General features: G+C 49.6%; 1 long non-coding RNA gene across 3 annotated transcripts; it reads right to left on the reverse strand.

Moving 5' to 3' along the window:
• Positions 1 to 7,520: 7,520 nt before the first annotated feature.
• LOC133241569 (uncharacterized) lies at positions 7,521 to 14,048 on the reverse strand. Of its 3 annotated transcripts, none has more exons than XR_009734631.1 (3): positions 13,807 to 14,024; positions 11,340 to 13,222; positions 7,521 to 10,861 (listed from the first exon to the last, which is right to left on the reverse strand). It is a non-coding gene; the product is annotated as an uncharacterized LOC133241569 (long non-coding RNA). The 3 variants fall into 3 exon arrangements; XR_009734630.1 differs by having other exon boundaries at positions 7,521 to 12,011; positions 12,978 to 13,222; positions 13,807 to 14,013; XR_009734629.1 differs by having other exon boundaries at positions 7,521 to 13,222; positions 13,807 to 14,048.
• Between the last annotated feature and the right edge of the window lie 1,038 nt (positions 14,049 to 15,086).

Here is a 15,086-nt window from a genome sequence, read left to right on the forward strand (position 1 = left end):
TGTGTTCCCCTGACCCCCCAACTCTGAGCTACATTTCATTTTTTGTAGTAGTTCCAACATACTATGGGCTTCCCTGGTAGCTCAGCTGGTAAAGAATCTGCCTGCAATGCAGGAGACCCCAGTTCGATTCCTGGGTTGGGAAGATCCCCTGGAGAAAGGATAGGCTACCCACTCCAGTATTCTTGGGCTTCCCTCGTGGCTCAGACAGTAAAGAATCCACCTGTAATGTGGGAGACCTGGGTTCCATCCCTGGGTTGAGAAGACCCCCTGGAGGAGAGCATGGCAACCCACTCCAGTATTCCTGCCTAGAGAATCCCATGGACAGAGGAGCCTGGCGGGCTACAGTCCATGGGGTCACAAAGAGTCGGACACGACTGAGCGACTAAGCAGAAGCAGCAAGAACATATTACACAAGAACATTTCTTACTTATTTTTTAACATTTATTCTTAAATAATCTTAAAAGATTTTTTAATGTGGACCACTTTTACAGTTTTTATTGAATTTGTTACAATATTGCTTCTGTTCTGTGTATTTATTTTTTGGCCTCTGATTAGTGACCCAATCAGAGGTCGAATCCAAGCCCCCTGCATTGTAAGCGCTGAGTCTTAAGCACTGGACTGCCAGGGAACTCTTGGCATTTCTAACTTCTTATCTGCTTCCCTTCCCTCTGAAGTATAAGCCCCAGGATGGCAGGGGCCTTTGTTGGGTTTCCAAAGCACTACCAGGCACATGGTAGGTGTGAGAGTCAGAAAGAAAGAAAGTGCTTTAAGAAAAAAGTACCCACAGTGATGGGTGTATGTCAAAGGCTCACAGGAGCAACAGAAGTGGCCCCAAAGACAGAAGGTGGAGCAACTGAAGTAACAAAGTAAATAATGATAGTACCTGGTTATAACCCAGAGAATGAAGCCAAAGTCCATGAGTCCGTACCGGAGTGAACAACTGAAGGAAGCGAGTAGGCCAGGGAGAATGCTGTTAGCCGGTTTCTTCTTTTTTCTGTCCTTCTTTATTTTGGGCTGCACTGCATGGCACGCAGGTGGGAGCGTGGCGTCGACCGCTGGAGCCCAGGGAAGTCCCCGTTATCTAGGCTTTTGGCCTGCATTGTCTCCTCCACCCGCAGATGCGATGTTTCCATTATTTTGTTCAGTAGTTTGTTTCCATTTAATCTGGCGGCTTCCATTTTCCTTGTTCATGGTTTCCTCTCGTGACCCAGACCTCGTTTCCCACTGAAGAACTTTGTCAAGCCGCTTCTCCACCCGAGGGCTTACTGGTCACCTCTCTTGGTTCTGTCTGCAAAACATCTTCCTTTGGCCCTTGTTCTTGAAGATCGCTCTCCTGGCTTGGCTGGATTCCTGGCTTCCCCTCCAAGGCTGCTCTCCGGGGTGCCCGGTCTTCTGGCATTCCGTCATTTTCTCCAGCTGGTTTTGAGAGTTTCCTTTTTGTTCTGCTGCTTTCCTGATCTGACAGTTATTAATTTGCTGCCTGCCAGCCCCAACCGCCCCCCACCCATTGCCTGCTCTGCAGTAAAGGGGCCGGGGCTGCTGCAGGACAGTGGGAGGGGGCTGCCCCCCTGGGGGCTGGGGCTGGCACACCTCAGTGGCCTTTTCCCAGGGACCCCCTTTGAGGGGCCTCTGTCTCCGCCCTGGGGTTGTAGCTGTTCCTTATATGTACTACTCCAGCATTTCTTTTTTAAAAAATATTTATTTACTGATTTACTTATTTGGCCGCACCAGGTCTAAGCCGAGGCATGCGAACGCTTCGCTGTGCACATGGGATCTAGTTTCCAAACTGGGGATCGAATCCAGGCCCCCTGCATGGGGAGCGCAGAGTCTTAGCCCCCAGAGCACCAGGGAAGCCCCACCTTTCCTGCCTTCTTTAAAGCTGTCTTTATCTCTTTTACCAACACCCGCTCCCCATGACCCCAATCCCCTGCTATGGTTAGCAACTCTTCAGAATAAACTTTCCCTATCCACTAACTATGTGATCTCTGTCTCTGGATTGGACCCTGAACCAGACCCCCTCTGACATGTCTATATGTGGATTTCTTTCCTTTTTTTCTTTTTAAAATCCTGCTTGGGATTCATTGGGCTTTTTGAGTCCAAAGATTTGATCAGTTCAGTTCAGTTCAGCTGCTCAGTCGTGTTCGTGTCCAACTCTTTGCGACCACATGGACTGCAGCACGCCAGGCCTCCCTGTCCATCACCATCTCCAGGAGTTCACTCAGACTCATGTCCATCAAGTCAGTGATGCTGTCCAACCATCTCATCCTCTGTCGTCCCCTTCTCCTCCTGCCCTCAATCTTTCCCAGCATCAGGGTCTTTTCAAATGAGTTAGCTCTTCGCATCAGGTGGCCAAAGTATTGGAGTTTCAGCTTCAACATTAGTCCTTCCAATGAACACCTAGGACTGATTTCCTTTAGGATGGACTGGTTGGATCTCCTTGCAGTCCAAGGGACTCTCAAGAGTCTTCTCCAACACCACAGTTCAAAAGTATCAGTTCTTTGGCACGAAACTTTCTTTATACTCCAACTCTTACATCCATACATGACCACTGGAAAAACCATAGCCTTGACTAGATGGACCTTTGTTGACAAAGTAATGTCTCCGCTTTTTAATATGTCGTCTAGGTTGGTCATAGCTTTCCTTCCAAGGAGTAAACATCTTTTAATTCATGGCTGCAGTCACCATCTGCAGTGATTTTGGAGCCCCCCAAAATAAAGTCTGACAGTCTTTCCACTGTTTCCCCATCTATTTCCCATGAAGTGATGGGACCAGATGCCATGATCTTAGTTTTCTGAATGTTGAGCTTTAAGCCAACTTTTTCACTCTCCTCTTGCTTTATAACCTCTGTAAAACTTTCAACGATGATGACATTGAATATCACCTCTCCCCCCTCTGATTTTTGCTTCTATAACATCAATTTTGTCTGTTAGATCTTCTCTGTCCGTATCTATGTGTCAACATCAAAAAGAAAAAAAACCTTTATTGCACTATACTTCACATGCTATACAATTCACACATCTAGTGTAAAACAGTGGGTTTTTTTTTTGTATATTCACCAAGTTGTGCACTCGTCACCACGCTGTTGAACATTTTCATCACCCTCTTCCACTAGAAAGCTCCACGCTCATCAGCAGTCACGTCCATCCTCCCAACCCCCCTTCCTGGTGAGCACACCCCCACCGTCTGTCTCTATGGATCTGCCCCTTCCGGACATTTCCAGTAAACGGACTCATGCAACTCGTGGCCTTTGGTACCTGACTTCTTTCACTTTTCCCAATGCTTTCAGTGTTTTCATCATGTATTGGTACTTCTTTTCTCTTTGGGGATAAATACTATTCCATTGTATAGACATACCACATTTTGTTCATCCGTTGATGGACGTTCGAATTGTTCCCACCATTTAGCTCTTAGGAATAATGATGCTATGACTATTCAGTGCAAGTTTTTGTGTGGATTTATGCCTTCGTTTCTCCTGAGTGAATGCCTAGAAGTGCAATTGCTGGGTCACGTGGGAATGCCACGTTTAACCTTCTGAGAACCATCCAGACTCTTTCTAAAGTGGCCACATGGGTTCACATTCCCCAGGGACACGACTCTCCTCCTTTCTGATTTCTCCATCTCTTTGAGCCCCTCTGCAGAGTTCTGTGCATCCCTCTCCAGCACACTCTTGTGTCTCCTCTGGTGTTTGACCTGCTCATTGAGTTTCTGATTTCAATTGTAATTTTTATTTCTGGAATTGCTTTTCAGTCATTTTCTGCAACTCTGATGTTTTCTCGCTTCTTTGTCATACTTTGAATGTCCTCTTTTATCTCTTCAAATGTTTGAGGAAGACTTCACACTGACAGTTGGAGAGTGTCGATTTTATGACCCCTGGGCTGCACAGTCTGCTTTTTCGCTTGCGGTGGCTCATTCCCTGCCCCTAGAGAAGCTTATGGCTTTGTTACTGGGGATTCTGAGGGCTGGGTCTGCAGTGCACTTTCTCTAGAGTTGCCTCCGCTTTGCCAGGCTCTGGAGGCTCCACCACCAACTGGACCCACTTTATTTATTTTTAATTCAATTTTTATTTATTTAACACCCAAAACACTTTGTATTGGAGTATTCTTTTTTTTTTTTTTGTATTGGAGTATTCTAACAATACTGTGATAGTTTCAGTGAACACTGAAGAAACTCAGCCTAACATACACATGCATCGGTTCTCCCCCCAAATCCCCTCCCATCCAGGCTGGCACATAACACTGAGCAGAGTTCCATGTGCTATACAGTATATCCTTGTTGGTTATCCGTTGTAAATATAGTAGTGTGTACATGCCCTTCCCAAAGCCCTTAATTATCTCCCTGCCCCCAGCAACAATGAGTTCATTTTCGAAGTCCGAGTCCCTTTCTGTTCTGTAAGTAAGCTCACGTGCATCATCTCCTTTCAGCTGTCACATGTAAGGGTGTCACATGGTCTTTCTCCTTCTCTGACTTACTCCACCTGGAGGATGCTCTCTAGGTCCGTCCATGTTGCTGCAAATGGCAACTGGGGCGACTTTAGATCACATCCTCAGGGTGAGTCTTGATGTGCAATCTGGCCTGAGACACTCACGGGGGACTTTTCTCTTCCTTTTAACTGTTTCTGTTCTACTCAGAGCCAAGGCCAACATGAGGACATCTCCCCCCTCCCGCCTGCAGACACTCAGTGGGTGGATTTTTACTGTTGTTTACCCACTGGGAAGGTCCTTTTTTGGAGGGTTCTCAGATTTTCGGGAGTTTCTGATCTGACTGACCTTCCTCTTTACTCAGGGAGGTTCCTGGAAGTGAAGACAACCCCAGCAAAAGGCCACCTGCAGACCGCCCTGATATACATTGTTTTAATATATATATTAAAAATAAATTTTAATGGAGAATTTCACAAAGAATAGTATAGTGATCCCAACAAACTCATCACGTGTCATTAACCTCTGGCCAGTCTCAAAGCTCATTCACCTTTTGTGTGGTTCTGAAGCAAATTCTAGAAATCATACTATTTCACCTGAAAGTTCTTCAGTATACATTTCCAAACGATAAGAACTCTTTTCAAAATAAAGCCACAATATATGTATTCACACCTAAAATTTTAAACAATAATTTCTTAATATCATCAGTGTTCAATTTTCTGCTATAATCAGTGTTCAAATAGTCAGTTGCCACATAGCTATGAGATGGCTTTCTTGTTGTTGCTGCTTTCTTATTTCTGGCCTTAATGAAACCCCCTCCTTTCCCACCAACTTTGCTATAGATTAAAAAATGTTTAATTAGTATTGTTTCCGGTATTTGTATGTGTTTGTAACAAATGGAGTTCTCTGGATATCTAGTCGGTTGTTGATAGCTGTTCGGTTGCTCAGTTGTGTCCGATTCTGCAACCCCATGGACTGCAGCACGGGCTGCCCTGTCCTTCACCGTTTCCTGGAGCTGCTCAAACTCATGTCCATTGAGTCAATGATGCCATCCAACCATCTCATCCTCTGTCGTCCCCTTCTCCTGCCTTCAATCTTCTCCATCATCAGGGCCTTTTCTAATGAGATGGCTCTTCCCATCAGGTGGCCAAAGTATTGGAGTTTCAGCTTCAGCATTAGTCTTTCCAATGAATATTCAGAATTGATTTTCTTTAGGATGGACTGGTTGGATCTCCTTGCAGTCCAAGAGACTCTCAAGAGTCTTCTCCAACACCACAGTTCAAAAGCATCAATTCTTTGGTGTTCAGCCTTTTTTATGTTTCAACTCTCAGATCCATACATGACTACTGAAAAAACCAAAGCCTTGACTAGACGGACTTTTGTTGGCAAATTAATGTCTCTGCTTTTTAATATGCTGTCTAGGTTGGTCATAACATTTCTTCCAAGGAGCAAGTGTCTTTTAATTTCATGGCTGCAGTCACCATCTGCAGTGATTTTAGAGCCCGCCAAAATAAAGTCTGACACTGTTTCCATTGTTTCCCCATCTATTTGCCATGAAGTGATGGGACCAGATGCCATGATCCTAGCTTTTTTTTTTTTAATTTTATTTTATTTTTAAACTTTACAATATTGTATTAGTTTTGCCAAATATCGAAATGAATCCGCCACAGGTATACCCGCATTCCCCATTGTGAACCCTCCTCCCTCCTCCCTCCCCTACCCTCCCTCTGGGTCGTCCCAGTGCACCAGCCCCAAGCATCCAGTACCGTGCGTCGAACCTGGACTGGCGACTCGTTTCATACATGATATTATACATGTTTCAATGCTATTCTCCCAAATCTCCCCATCCTCTCCCTCTCCCACAGAGTCCGTAAGACTGATCTATACATCGGTGTTTCTTTTGCTGTCTCGTCACAGGGTTATTGTTACCATCTTTCTAAATTCCATATATATGCGTTAGTATACTGTATTGGTGTTTTTCTTTCTGGCTTACTTCACTCTGTATAATAGGTTCCAGTTTCATCCATCTCATTAGAACTGATTCAAATGTATTCTTTTTAATGGCTGAGTAATACTCCATTGTGTATATGTACCACAGCTTTCTTATCCATTCATCTGCTGATGGGCATCTAGCTTATATAAACAGTGCTGCAATGAACACTGGGGTACACGTGTCTCTTTCCCTTCTGGTTTCCTCAGTGTGTATGCCCAGCAGTGGGATTGCTGTGATCCTAGCTTTTTGAATGTTGAGTTTTAAGCCAGCTTTTCGACTCTCCTCTTTCACCTTCATTAAAAAGCTCTTTAGTTCCTCTTTGCTTTCTACCATAAGGGTGGTGTCATCTGCACATCTGAGGTTATTGATATTTCTCCCAGCAATTTTGATTCCAGCTTCTGCTTCATACAGCCTGGCATTTTGCATGATGTACTTTGCATATAAGCTAAATAATCAGGGTGACACTGTACAGCCTTGACGTACTCCCTTCCCAGTTTGGAACCAGTCTGTTGTTCCATGTCTGGATCTGACTGTTGCTTCTTGACCTGCATATAGATTTTTCAGGAGGCAGGTAAGATGGGCTGGTATTTTCATCTCTTGAAGAATTTTCCACAATTTGTTGTGATCCATACAGTCAAAGGCTTTGGCATCGTCAATAAAGCAGAAATATATGTTTTTTTTGAATTCTCTTGCTTTTTCTATGATCTCTGGTTCCTCTGCCTTTTCTAAATCCAGTTTGTACATCTGGAAGTTCTCGGTTTATGTACTGTTGAAACCTAGCTTGGAGAATTTTGAGCATTACTTTGCTAGTGTGTGAAATGAGTGCAATTGTGCAATACTTTGAACATTCTTTGGCATTGCCTTTCTTTGGGATTGGAACAAAAACTGACCTTTTCCACTCCTGTGGCCACTGCTAAGTTTTCCAAGTTTGCTGGCATATTGAATATAGCACTTTAACAGCATCATTTTTAGGATTTGAAATAGCTCAGCTGGAATTCCATCACCTCCACTCTCTTTGTTCATAGTGATGCTTCCTAAGGCCCAGTTGACTTGGCATTCCAGGATGTCTGGCTCTAGGTGGGTGATCACACCATCTGGGTCATTACGATCTCTTCTGTATAGTTCTTCTGTGTATTCTTGCCACCTCTTGTTAATATCTTCTGCTTCTCTTAGGTCCATACCATTTCTGTTCTTTATTGTGCCCATCTTTGCATGAAATGTTCCCTTGGTATCTCTAATTTTCCTGAAGAGGTCTCTAGTCTTTCCTATTATATTGTTTTCCTGTATTTCTTTGTATTAATCACTTAGGAAGGCTTTCTTATCTCTCCTTGTTATTCTTCGGAACTCTGCATTCAGATGGGTATAACTTTCCTTTTCTCCTTTGCCTTTTGCCTCTCTTCTTTTCTCAGCTATTTGTAACCCCCTCTCAGACAACCATTTTTCCCTTTTGCATTTATTTTTTCTTGGGGATGATCACAGCCTCCTGTACAATGTTGCAAACCTCCATCCACAGTTCTTCAAGCACTCTGTCTATCAGATCTAATCCCTTGAATCTATTTGTCACTTCTACTGTATAATCTGGCGTGCTGTGATTCATGGGGTCGCAAAGAGTCGGATACGACCGAGCCACTGAACTGAACTGAACTGTATAATCATAAGGGATTTGACTTAGGTCATACCTGAATGGTCTAGTGGTTTTCCCTGCTTTCTTCAATTTAAGTCTGAATTTTTCAATAAGGAGTTCATGATCTGAGCCACAGTCAGCTTCTGGTCTTGTTTTTGCTGACTATATAGAGCTTCTCCATCTTCGGCTGCAAAGAATATAATCAATCTGATTTCGGTATTGACCATCCGGTGATGTCCATATGTAGAGTCTTCTCTTGTGTTGTTGGAAGAGGGTGTTTGCTATGACCAGTGTGTTCTCTTGGCAAAACTCTGTTAGCCATTGCCCTGCTTCATTTTGTACTCCACGGTCAAACCTGTCTACTGCCTGACTTCCTACTTTTGCATTCCAGTTCCCTATTATGAAAAATACATCTTTTTTTGGTGTTAGTTCTAGAATATGAACTAGAACCTGTGCCTTGAGAGCAAGCTTTTCTGTCTGCTGCCTGGTTTTCTTAATTCCCAGCTCCACCAAGTGGGTCAGCTCCTGTTATCCCCACTGGCACAGATGAGGAAACTGAGGTCTCCACGGGTTCCACAACTTGCCCAAGGTCATGAGTGGGGTCGAACTTGTTCCCTGATCCACGGGCTGGCAGGTCGTCGCCCAGGCACCTCGGTGTTGACAAGCGCTTTCCTTTGAATCCCTGAGCACCTGGAGAGCCTGGCATGGCAGGATGCTGCTGCCCTCTCGTGGCCATTAGGATCACTGCAGGCCTGAGCTAGGAGCCCCTGGAGCCGGGTTGGGCCTGAAGCCCTGACTCTGGAGGCCCTCAGTCTTTTCCTTGCTCCCCTCACTCCCCCAACCCCCCAGGGCCTGGGAGAGATGCTGCAGTGAAAAAGTGAAAAAGGAAAATGAGTTTTTCTTTTCTTTCCTAAGAACAAAGAAGAAGGAACAGTGAGCAGGCCTGATCACTGCTAGCTTTTACTTGGGTGTGCGCCCAATGGCTCAGTTGTGTCCGACTCTTTGTGACCCGGTGGACTGTAGCCCGCCAGGCTCCTCTGTCCATGGGACTCTCCAGGCAAGTATACTGGAGTGGGTTCCACGCCTCCTCCAACTATCCTTTGACTTCATGCTAATTACAACTTTACAGAACTCTCTTTGCAGACCCTCCCTTGTAGTTTTTCTCTTTTTGCCTTATAGAAAGAAGGCCTCAGCACAAAAGACAATAATGCACCCAACTACCCAACTGCCAGACCCCATTACTGGGCTACCTGACACCAGCCTGTGACCGCTTTTGAAAGAGCGCTAGAGGAAGGATGCAACATCCTGAAACCTCTGTTCCTCATCACCAACCCCTGACTGTGAGCCTGCATCTATATAATCCCCCCAGATTCCTCGTGGAAAAGGGGCACCGTTCTTAAGGCACAAACCTCCTGTGCTCTCCCTTCTGCCACCTGAGGATCACAGCCACCTTTCTATTTCTTCCAAACTGTCTCCATGGTTTTTTTTTCCTTACTTGGTTTTTGTGGGCACAAAGAAAGCCAAGGTTTTGGTAGCATCAGAGAGGAGAAATAACAAAAGCCTGCAGCTCCATCCTTTATTCCCTGAGGGATCTCAGTCAAGTCACCTAACCAGCCAGGCCTCAGTTTTCGCATCTATAGAATGGGCATAATCCCTCTTCAGGTAGGAGGATTTCTTGAGCAGGCAGGTGCTCCTGGAGAACCAGACCCTGGACTGGGGAAGACTCACCGGTAGCCCCCTCGTCACCCCCCTCACCCCACCCCCACCCCAGAGAAAGCAGCGGGCAGCCCGCGGAGGGTACACCACGTCCTTGCCGGGAGTAAACACTCTCGGTGCAAAGTCTGCAGCGTTTGTTGACTGGGCGGTGGGGGCTGCTCATCAAAGGCGGCCCAGCGCCCTGCGGGCCATTGCGGGCGGTGAGCTTTGGTCGGAGGCTCGTTGATAAGCAGGGAGGACGTGTGATCCCGGCCCGGGAGGGGCTCGGGCAGGAGGCGCCTCCCCCGCGGTCCGCTCCCGGAGCACCGGCTGCCCCGGTGCTGCCCAGGGACAAGGCCGACAGGCCGGCTCTGCCTCGCCGCCGCCTGAGGGAGGGTCTGTGTCCTCGCTGAGCCCAGCGCCCCCGCACGGGTCTCTCCAGGCTCTGCACCAGCCCCGGGGTATCCAGGGGATCTGCGCGGGGCGGGGGTGGGGGTGTAGGTAGGTGCGGGGGCGGGGCGGGGAGGGAGATAACCCTCGGCCACTCCCCCCAGAGCCTGGGGGCTGGTGCTGCTTCTAAGACCCCAGGTGCAGAAGGCGGGGCCTTCAGGGAACCCAGGATTCAAGAACCCTTCCAGGCACCCTCCTCCACCGCGGAGGCGGAAGGTGGCTTCCTTCTAGAATCTGCGATCACAGCTTCTGGGGACCGCCAGATCCCCGCCCCGCAAGTCTGAGCGTCAGGTACGCTCCTGCACAAAGTCCCCCCTCCCCGCCCCCCGCCCCCGGCCGTGAGGAGCTCGCAAGATACCCCGCCTGGGTTCTCCACCGGGCAGTCCACCTGCCTACAGGCCACCTCCCCCTTCCACCCTTCCACACCCCACAAGACAGCCGCTCTTGGCCCCCGGCCGGGGTCACTGTTCCCTGCACACACCAGCCTCCCATGGGAGCGCCAGCCCCTGTGGGTACCTGTCCCAGCCGACTCTGTTGAAGGCTCAGCCCACCTTGCCACTCGGCTCTGACGGCCCCTGTCTCCCCCAGAGAAAGGGGACCCTCAGGCCTACAGACACCCATTGGGAGACCCGAAGACCGCAGGGCCAGGAGGACTGCGACCGGCTGGGAGGAGCTGTGCCCGACCTGGGGGAGGGCAGAGAGGCGGCAGGGAGAACCATCAGGGGCACTGGGGAGCCGGAGAGGGTTTGTGTGAAGGGAGGGCCCTGCCAGGTGGGCATTTAAGGGCCATCATGCTGGCCACACTGACGGGCAGGCCACAGTGGGGAGAGCAGCGAAGAGAAGAAAGAGAGGTCGCTCAGTTGTGGCCGACTCTGTGACCCCACGGACAGTAGCCCGCCTGGCTCCTCAGTCCATGGGATTCTCCAGGCAAGAATACTGGAGTGGGTTGCCGTTTCCTCCTCCAGGGGATCTCCCCAACTCAGGGATGGAACCTGCAGACAGACTCTTTAATGTCTGAGCCACCAGGGGCTCCTGCAGCAAAGAGGGCTGTACGTAATACAGGGCAGCTTGTGAGCAGGACAGCATGTGACAGTCTGGGAGGGGGAAGGGGCTCGAGGGAGGGAGGCTGGGAGGGGGCGTTGGAGACCTGCAGAACCCTCACCAAGACGGATGCAGCAGCAATGGCCTGTGCAGCTGGCGACTGAAGGTCATCGCAGGGGCAGGACTGAATGAGCAGGTGGTGAGGCCAGGGGCAGCGAGTGTGGACCGTTGGCTGGAAGGGCTTGGCAGCTGAGCGGACAGATAGGAAGGCATGGCGGGGGATGGTGAGGTTTCGCTGCCCTTTCTTAAGAAGGGAGAATCTTGCTGGTGTTTGCAAACTGAGCGGCATGAGCTGGCCTGTGGCCAGACCTGAGGGGTCCCTGCAGGGGGCCAGGACCTGGGTAAGGGGAGGTGGTCGCTGCAAGGAGGGGGTTAGCCTGGCAGGGGCAGAGCCTGGAGGCTGGGTCCCCATCCCGGCCTGGCCACCGTCCAGCTGCCTGACCTCCCGCAAGTACTGATCTCTCTCTCCAGTCCTCAGGGGGGCAGTTAAGATGGGACTTCCTGCCTCCATTCTGACGCTGGTGCGTGCTCAGTCATTCAGTCGTATCTGATTCTTTGTGACCCCGTGGACTGTAGTCCACCAGGCTCCTCTGTCGTGGGATTTTCTTGGCAAGAATACTGGAGTGGGTTGCCATGCCTCCAGGGGATCTTCCCAACTCAGGGATCGAACCCGTGTCTCCTGCATTGCAGGCAGATTCTTTACCAGAAGCCCATTCTGTCTGATACTGAAGGTCTAAAACAGAACAGTAAGTACCCTCTCAGCCAGGGCGCCAAGCTCCGGAGGGGCCCACTCTGCCCCTCCAGCTTGCCCATTCCCCACAGGAGATCCGTGGGGACCCCTGGGAACCCCTGGTGACCCCCACCCCCCACCTCGCTCCAGCACAGGGCCCAATCCAGGCAGTATGGGCACCTCTCCCAGACCTCACCTCCTGCCGCAGACCTCGCCCTGGGGCGAAAGTCCAGAGAGGTCCTGGGCTGGGTCTCCGGACACCTGGCTCCAACACAGAAGGGCCCCAAAGGTTCCACCTGGCACTCTTACCTGCTGTTTCAACTGCGTATTTGTCCAGCCAACAAATAAAGAGGGAACTCACACTCTTTATTCCACATCTGTGGGCTGATTTATAACATTATTTTTTTATGGTTACCACCCATAATTTTATTATCTCGGTTCAAAACTCGCTAAGGTTTTGCCACATTTGCCAAAAACAAAAATATCAAAAGTATGTCACAGACAGTATGATGTGTCTCCATTAAACAGTTTGGAAGAGGTCTAAGAACATTCTCTCACATAAACAGAAGAGTTTTGTTTCCTCTTAAAAAAACACTCATAATTCTTAATATCATCAGAGTTATTTTTACAAGCATGAAATGATCCATCAGGATCTCTCTGTTGTCTCTTTTTATCCAAAATATCCCTTCACTTAAAAAAAAAAAATGGCACGGATGTGTTGACAGTGACTTATAATTTTAAGCGGCAGGCATGGAACTGGGTCTGCCTTGGACCTGTGTCCTGGCACCCCACGTGCCTGGGGTGAGGGTCCCACAGAGGGAAACCTGATTCCACCAACCCAAGGGCAACCGACTGGCTCCTGTTGGCCTTGACTCGCCCAGTTTTAGCTCTGAAAGCTCTGCATCCTGAGGACCTCTCAGTTACAGGCAAACCGAGCTGGTTGATCACCCCAGTTAGTTCCCGGCCCACCTTGAGAGTAGGAGAGAGTGCCTTTCATCCTGAGACCAGCAAGAGGGGCTTCAAGGACCCAGGCGAACAGGTGTCTCCTGCTGCTGGCTCCACGCTGGATGCATTAAAGGCCAAGGTCATCCCTGTTGCTGCCCAGCCGGCTGTGGAACTGGACCGGTGGCCGTGTTTTCCGGATGACTGGGCAAAGGTGTGCGCCCTGGTGGGTCAGGAACCATCCAAGAAGTACCTAAGGCCCAGCAGAGAGCCTGAAAGAGAGAGATATGCACTCGGAATCCCCCAATCCTGGAGGGTCCCAGTCCCCTCCCGCCCTCCCTCCCGGAGGAGGACGGCAGAGGCCCAGCTGGCCTCCCCCGCTGTGGTTCCACTGCTGCTCGAAGCCTAGTGGAGCTGGAGGAGGGGAGAAGCCGTGACTGGGAATAAACCTTCGTTTTGATCATTAAACCAGAACTGGAGTTGTAATTCCTAAGCGGACACGGCCCTGGGACTAGAAGGGACCGGAGGATTTACTGCCCATGAGAGCGACCGGAGAGGTGTGGCAGCTGCCCAGGGGTCCATCCAGCTGCTGGGGAAGGTCTCCGCCTCACCCCGAACTCCTGTGTGTTTAGCTAAGGGCCCGTGGTGGATGTGGCTCTCAACAGAGGCCAGGTGTGTGCGAGCTACTTTGTGATTCCAAACAGCTCCTCAAGGTCAAAGATGAATGGCCGCCCCGGGCCCCATGGACACGTGTCTGCGCCCGTCCCAGTTTCTGGCGGCGGCCACACGGCGCCCTTCCCCTCCACTCGGCGTCCTCCCTGGCTCCGGGGAGCTGCCGTCTCCCGGTGCTCCTCACCTCTGAGCTTGGAGGGCCCCAAACGCTCAGCCCCTGAACCTTCTTCTTCATAACTGCTCCTCCAGGATCACAGGCTCAGATACTGAAGATTCCCATGTTTCTAAGCCCAGCCAGCCCTCCTCCCTAAGGCCTGGGTCCTGGCCACTCTGCTCCTCCACTGGGAGGTCTACTGGATCTAGGCTAGAAGAGTTCAAGGCGGGGCTCCACACTCTGATGTCACTAACACTGATGTCATAGTGAACGACAGGAGCAGAGAGAGTCCGCAACATGGAAATCAAATCTCAGGCTCCCTCTGTTCCTGGCCCTCTGATGGTCCCCCAGCTCACTTGGAGGAGGTGTTTCCCAGGACCCTGCAGAGATGGCCTGCTCTTTTTTTTAAAAAAAATTATTTACTTGGTTGCACTGAGCCTTAGTTGCAATATGCGAATTCTTAGTTGCATTATCTGGGATCCAGTTCTCTGACCAGGGATCGAACCCAGGCCCACTGCATTTGGAACACGGAGTCTTAGCTATTGAACCACCAGGTAGGTCCCCCTGCTCCCCTCTGACCTTGGCTGTCTCTCTGCTTCAGCCGCTCAGGCCCCTCATCGTGCCTCAGGGCCTTTGCACAGGACTTCCAGGTCCCTGCACAAATGTTCACTGTCCTAGTGAAGCCTTCCTTACCTCTTGTCCCTCTTGCCCTGCTTTATTTTTTCTAGAACAGTTATTGCCATAGGAGCACCTAGAGCAGGGGTGGGCAAACACATCTGTAACTGGCTGGATGATAAACAGTTCAGGCTTCACAGGCCACACAGCCTCTGCTGTGACCACTGACCTCTGCTATTATTGTACAGAATAAATCGGAGGTGATCCCTGGATAAGCCCTTACCTCTCTGACCTCAGTTTCCTTCCCTGTAAAATGGGTTTATGAAGATTAGGGACTGTGATGGATTCCTGCGTCTGCCATGACAAATCACACTAACTGGATGCTTGAAACAGCAGAAATGTCTTCTCTCAACATCTGGAGGCCAAAAGTCTGAAATCAAGGCATGGGCAGTGTTGGGCTCCCTCCAAAGGCTCTGGGGAAGGACTCTTCCTCACCTCTTCCAGCTTCTGGAGGCTCCAGGTGTCCCTTGGTTTGTGGCCTCATCCCTCAGCCCTGTGCTTCCATCTTTGCACAGCCCTCTCCTCTTCTGCTCTAAGACGATGTCACTGGATTCAGGGTCCCGTGGGATAATCCAGATGACCTCCTGCTCTTAAGATTCTTCACTATACTTGCAAAGACCCTTTCCCCAAATCAG

This window comes from Bos javanicus, chromosome 29 (genome assembly GCF_032452875.1).
Source record: "Bos javanicus breed banteng chromosome 29, ARS-OSU_banteng_1.0, whole genome shotgun sequence".
Classification (NCBI taxonomy): Eukaryota; Metazoa; Chordata; class Mammalia; order Artiodactyla; family Bovidae; genus Bos; species Bos javanicus.